We start from the raw sequence: 7,262 nt of genomic DNA, 5'->3' as shown, positions 1-7,262 counted from the left end.
CACATCCCCTGTTCAAGGCCCATATGTTTAACCATTACATGTCCTTGTCTAATCCTTTCTGTGTGCTCCCCACACCATTGTGAGTGTGTGTGTGTGTGTGTGTGTGTGTGTGTGTGTGTGTGTGTGTGCGTGCGTGCGTGCGTGCGTGCGCGCGTGCGTGCGTGTCTAAAGCCAGCAGAATGAATCAACCTACGATGATGAAATACATTAGTTAGTTTTATTTAAATCTAATCTGCACATTAGATCTGTTCTCCCAAAATAGCTGATCTACAAGCGCACTGCCTGCAGATGGGCTATTTTCAGAGGAGAAAGTCACTGTTTCCATGCCGTCTATGTACCCTCCCACCCCAACAACAGCCCCCACTAAGTGACACGTTGACCCCCCTTTAGAGGGTTTTGGTACTCCCTATATAGACCCATAAGGGTCCATTTGGTTCCCAACTACCTATCATTTAGCTGGGGACCCCCTGGAACTCCCTCAAATACCCCTAGGGGTTAGAATTATTACACTTAAATGGTTAGTTCCCTCTTCTTTGAACCAAGTACATTTACTCAAGTAAAACAAATGACCCAAAGGTCCATTCAGGTCAGCCTATTGGGCACTCCTACTTAGTTTCATGAAAATACAGTTTGTCTGGCATGTAGTGTTTTTCCACACACACACACACACACACACACACACACACACACACACACACACACACACACACACACAGACACACACACACACACACACACACACACACACACACACACACACACACACACACACACACACACACACACACTACACCAAACCTCTTGGCCAAAAATAGCAGATCTACAAGCTCACATCACATCACGCTGAAACGCGTTGTGAGCTTGTAGATCGGCTATTTTGGGTGAATGTTTCCCCCAGAATAGAGATACTAGGGTTCAATGGTTAATGTAAAAAAGTTCCTTGCCGGCCCCCCTGTAGTAACTCTGGGGACCCCCTAGGGGGCCCCAGAGTTACTACCTAACCCTGTAGTAACTCTGGGGACCCCCTAGGGGTCCCACATCCCCTGTTGAAGACCCATATATTTAACCATTACATGTCCTTGTCTAATCCTACTGTGTGCTCCCCACACCAATGTGTGTGTGTGTGTGTGTGTGTGTGTGTGTGTGTGTGTGTGTGTGTGTGTGTGTGTGTGTGTGTGTGTGTGTGTGTGTGTGTGTGTGTGTGTGTGTGTGTGTGTGTGTGTCTAAAGCCAGCAGAACAACAAGCAGAATGAATCAACCTACGATGATGAAATACATTCATTACTTTTGTTTCCTCCTTCAGAATTAAGTTACACAAGTATCACTTTTTTCTTTGTCATTTCTTCACCATTCATTTCCTTCTGAGAACCTGCAGGTGTAACTTATTTATCTGTGCCAATTTCCTTCTATTTCCCACCAGATAACAGCAGTTATGATCAGTGATGGACAGTAGAGTAAATGTACTTGAATACTGTACTTAAGTACATATTCTGAGGATCTGTACTTTACTTGAGTATTATATATATATATATTTTATACATTTGAAAACTTGTGCAATGGGACATTCTGCATAATGAGTACTTTATACTTTTGGTACTTTAAGTGCATTTTGAAGCCAATACTTTCGTACTTTTACTCAAGTAAATTTAGATTTCCGGATTTAACTGCTGTTAACTGTATAAAATAATACATTATAAGTGCTGTTAACTGTATAAATATATAATACATTATAAGTGCTGTTAACTGTATAAAATAATACATTATAAGTGCTGTTAACTGTATAAATACATAATACATTATAAGTGCTGTTAAGGGCAGGTACACACTGTAAGACTTTTAAAGTGGTCAGGGAGTCATCTGATCGTTAAGCATTACACACTGCAGGAGTTTATTTCTTGAAATAGGCTGTCACATATCGTTGTGGTTTTCACACTATAGATTGATCCCCGACCAGGGATTACACACTGATACAGTAGTTCACTAGGACATTGGTTCTCAAAGTGGGGTCCGGGGACCCCCGGGGGTACTTGAGGGAGTTCCAGGGGGTCCCCAGCTAAATGAGGGATAGGAACCAAATGGACCCTTATGGGTCTGTAACTCTGAGAGTGTACAAATGGAACCAAATGGACCCTAACGGGTCCATTTGGTTCCATTTGTACACTCTCAGAGTTACATTAACATTGATTTTACAATATAAATTGGGGTCCCAGAGTTAGAAATGCCATTAAATGGGTGTCCGTAGCCTATAATGCATGTCAAACTGGGGGTCCTTGAAATTAAAATGGTTGAGAATCACTGCTAGAGCCGTACAAATCTTCTCTTATGGGGGTCCCTGAGGCATATCTTTTCAAATGGGGGTCAAAAAGTTTCAAAAAGTTTGAGAACCACTGCACTAGGATGCTGTCCAGGGTCAGACCCAATACATACTTTTGTTTTTATTCCAATTCATTTTAATCCACATCTCCCGTGATACATGCGTCTCTCTCTCTCTCTCTCTCTCTCTCTCTCTCTCTCTCTCTCTCTCTCTCTCTCTCTCTCTCTCTCTCTCTCTCTCTCTCTCTCTCTCTCCCTCCCTCTCTCTTGTCAAGTACACAGCACGCAGTGTTGCCATGTCCGCTTATTATAAGTGACTTTGGGATTGTGTTTCTGTAAAGTTGCTTGAAAGTGTAGTTGCTTATTTGGCCTTGTTTCCTAATGTTGTTTGAACCAGTTGTTCTCAAACATTTTCATGGCAAGGACCCCCAAATTAATATGTGCCCGCAGATCTCCCCCTGCTGAAAACATGTTGTGCCATGGACCCCCACACAAGATCTGTGTGGAATTGAAAAAATATTCCATAATTTTCACATTTTTTCAAGATTTTTTTCTTTGATAGCCGATCTACAACGTGAGCTTGTAGATTATTAATTATTATTAATAATTATTATTAATAATTATTATTAGCTATTCTTCAAATGTCCAATGTATTTGTATATAGGTTCAAAGTGCTTATAGTCGGTTCTGTTGAGCATGTTTTCACAAACATGGTTACTTATTCCTCGCAAAATCTGGCAACGCTGTCTGATGCACGCTGCGGCTGCAGTCTCTCTCTCTCTCTCTCTCTCTCTCTCTCTCTCTCTCTCTCTCTCTCTCTCTAAAATAAACAGCCCCCCCCCCCCCCCCCTCGAGCACACTCGCTCACTCTCTCATTTTGTGTTATAATGTTTAACTTAATACAGGACTGGACGGTAATATTACGGTAGGGACTGTTTGTTGTGGTTAGGTCCAGAGACCCTCCATAGCCACGGTGGCTGTAATGTGCTCTCATTGGCTGTAGCGTACAACTCCTGCAGAGTCATCTCAGCCACTTTCATACTGTATGATACTGTCTCATGTCCAGTCTGGGACAGAGACCAATATCTAACCTGGTAGATATTTATTTGAAAACGGTCAGGAAGCCATCGCCGAGCGTAATTATCGTGGCCGTATCCTCTCGCAGAGCCTGTCACACACAGCGACCAAAAAGTGATCGGCGAGCGCCAAAAAAGGTCCCAGTAGTGGTGGTAAATAGGAGGAAACTGGCACAGATAAATAAGTCACACACTGTGTACTTTGGTGGAATGTGAACAGTGAAGGAATGAAGAAGTAAAACACTGATAGTTGTGTAACATTATACTGATGGAGGAGAGATTTTCATCAAGCTGATGACGTTAACCCTGCTTGAACTGTTGGCTCACACACACACACACACACACACACACACACACACACACACACACACACACACACACACACACACACACACACACACACACACACACACACACACACACACACACACACACACACACACACACACACACACACACACACACACACACACAAACACTTGACTTCCCCCTAGGGGTCATGTTGAAGACCCATATAAACCGCTCACAAAATGTAAGGAAACTTGAATGTGGGCCATTATATCTCCCCTTTACTAATACCAATCAGTAAAGTGTTATATATCATTTTTATCGGTGATTAGTCACCTTTACAACGAGGTACAGCTTGTAAGCATCGGGCATTCATGGAATGAGAAACACAGGCAAACGTGTGGGTAGTGCCGAGCAAAAATGTGCCAAAATCACCCAATATGCTTTACTGGTAATCGCTCTTGTTTTGAGCGACCTGCCAACACACACCTGCTGAGAGGTGGGTTCTGCAACGTTGTTGAGTTTGTGTATGCTCCAAGCAGCAACACTGCCCCATAGAAAGATGCCACGTTTGTCCCTTCAGGATAAGGCCCGTGCAATAGGGCAAGTGAAGCTGGTGTTCTGTTACGCAGATTACGCATTAGTTGATGTCAGCACTGGTACCCTTTGCAGGCAGGTGTGTGCCAGTCAAAGGTGTGTGACTGGCACCTGAGCATGGGCCCTGCAACTTTGACATCTGTCTTTGGTACCGTTGTGAAAATCTTGCCTGTAAATCTATGGTTCCTCAGTGAAGCAAGGGGTCTGGGTTGTTGTCTTCCTTGTTGACTTCACCAGTCTCACAGAACTTAGTCCTACGTTTTGAAATGGTACCAGGGCTAACACCAAATAATGCTGTCACTCTGCATAACGGAAAACCAGCTTCACTTGCCCTGTTGCACGGGACTTATCCTGACAAAAGTGGCATCTTTCCATGGGGGCAGTGTTGCTGCTTGGAGCATACACAAACTCAACAAAGTTGCAGAACCCATGTTCAGGTGCCAGTCACTCACCTGTGAGGCAGTCACACACCTGTGACTGGCACACACCTGAAGCCCATTGAATGTCATGAATGTCACGACATTGAATGTCAGCAGAAAAGTCTAACAGGCCATTTTGGCACATTTTTGCTCGGCGCTACCTACACGTTTGCCTGTGTTTCTCATTCCATGAATGCCTGCTGCTTACAAGCTGTACCTCGTTGTAAAGGTGACTAATCACCGATAAAAATGATATATAACACTTTACTGATTGGTATTAGTAAAGGGGAGATATAATGGCCCAAATTCAAGTTTCCTTACATTTTGTGAGCGGTTTATTTAACCATTACATGTCCTTCTCTAATCCCACACCAATAAGACTGGGTTTTAATGTTTAAAATGTTAAATAATTAATGTTTAATGTTTCTGCCTGACAGTGACTATCTGCCCATCTTTTATCTGTGTGTGTGTGTGTGTGTGTGTGTGTGTGTGGTGTGGTGTGGTGTGGTGTGGTGTGGTGTGGTGTGGTGTGGTGTGGTGTGGTGTGGTGTGGTGTGGTGTGGTGTGTGTGTGTGTGTGTGTGTGTGTGTGTGTGTGTGTGTGTGTGTGTGTGTGTGAGTGTGTGTGTGTGTGTGTGTGTGTGTGTGTGTGTGTGTGTGTGTGTGTGTGTGTGTGTGTGTCTAAAGCCAGCAGAACAACAAGCAGAATGAATCAACCTACGATGATGAAATACATTAATTACTTTTGTTTCCTCCTTCAGAATTAAGTTACACAAGTATCACTGTTTTCTTTGTCATTTCTTCACCATTCATTTCCTTCTGAGAACCTGCAGGTGTAACTTATTTATCTGTGCCAATTTCCTTCTATTTCCCACCAGATAACAGCAGTTATGATCAGTGATGGACAGTAGAGTAAATGTACTTGAGTACTGTACTTAAGTACATATTCTGAGGATCTGTACTTTACTTGAGTATTAGATTTTTTTTTACACTGATTACTCTTACTCAAGTACATTTCCAAGACAAATACTTTACTTTTAGTCGAGTGCATTTCTAGAAAGGTAACACTTGTGAAATGGGACATTCTGCATAATGAGTACTTTATACTTTTTGGTACTTTACGTACATTTTGATGCCAATACTTTTGTACTTTTACTCAAGTAAATTTTGATTTCTGGATTTGTTTTGCTCGTAACAGAGTATTTCTGCATTGCAGTATTGATACTTTTACTTAAGTAAAACATTTTAGTACTTTTTTCCACCACTGCATCACAGATGTAATATAAAGGAAGTGTGCTTAAGGCGGGCAATGTAGGGAACTGACATAAAGTGGTGGAAAAAGTACTCAAATGTTTTACTTAAGTAAAAGTATCAATACTGCAATGTAGAAGTACTCTGTTACAAGTAAAAGTCTGTATATCTGAATAATGTATATCTGCAAAGTAACTAGTAACTAAAGTTCTCAAATAATTGTAGTGGAGTAAAAGTACAATATTTGCCTCTGAGATGTAGTGGAGTAGAACTAAAAGTAGAGACAATTGAAAAATACTCCAGTAAAGTAAAAGTACCTCAAAATTGTACTTAAGTACAGTACTTGAGTAAATATACTGAGTTACTTTACACCACTGCAAATAAAGATATAAAAACAGCAGTAACTCTGATCAGCATGGTGAAAGAATAAAGAATACGGCAGACATTACTGAGTCAAATCATGCACTTACAGTAAGTCAAAGACGCTCACACTGGCACTGCGGCACTGCAAGATGAAAGACTTTGTAGAGACGTGAACTTGGACTTCACCGCTCTCTCTCCTGTCCCTACTGGAATGAATTACCCATAATGCATTGTGCACTTAAGGTGGCAGGTGCATATTACTCTGAACACGCTTGTTAAGGTGGTACATAATAGGCAAATATGAATCTACTTAATATTATGCTGGGAGCCTTTCTAACAACAATAAAGCAGTGGCTCTTTTTTCCCCTTACACCAAACTTCTTTGCCAAAAAATAGCCGATCTACAAGCTCACAACACATCACGCTGAAACACGTTGTGAGCTTGTAGATCGGCTATTTTGGGTGAATGTTTCCCCCAGAATAGAGATACTAGGTTCAATAGTTTAAAAACGTTCCTTGCCGGCCCCCTGTAGTAACTCTGGGGACCCCCTAGGGGTCCCCAGAGTTACTACCTAACCCTTTAGAAACTCTGGGGACCCCTAACACCAGCTCTCCATGTTGGCATGGGACACATTTGACTCCAGTCTGTGGTTTCATTTAGGGATAGCCTTAACCTTACTGAGACAGTGCAGGAGCATCAAGTTTAACTGAGGGCATCGGCGGCCATTGAATTCCTTCACGCATGCACACACAAAAACTGCATTGTCATCCAAAGCTTCATTTGTTGTTCAGACAAAACAAGACATTGGTCAACACCTCCGTCAACACGTTTCTAATTACATCCGTTTCTAATTCACACGTCACGTCTGTCCACATGCCAACGACTACGTAGAGGCAAGACTCACAGAGTGCACGTCTGCAAAAAAAAAAGCGTCTCAGCTTACCAGGTAGGTGTG

General features: G+C 42.2%; 1 long non-coding RNA gene across 1 annotated transcript in view; it reads left to right on the top strand.

The window, feature by feature from the left end:
- LOC311053606 overlaps window positions 1-7,262 on the top strand; it is a 60,713-nt gene that overhangs the window by 27,047 nt on the left and 26,404 nt on the right. The gene's annotated exons all lie outside the window — the stretch shown is intronic.

The sequence above is a fragment of the Gymnoscopelus microlampas genome, assembly GCF_963454915.1.
Source record: "Gymnoscopelus microlampas genome assembly, chromosome: 10".
Classification (NCBI taxonomy): domain Eukaryota; kingdom Metazoa; phylum Chordata; class Actinopteri; order Myctophiformes; family Myctophidae; genus Gymnoscopelus; species Gymnoscopelus microlampas.
Note: the sequence above shows the minus strand (reverse complement) of the source record. Positions and strands in the feature narration are given on the sequence as shown.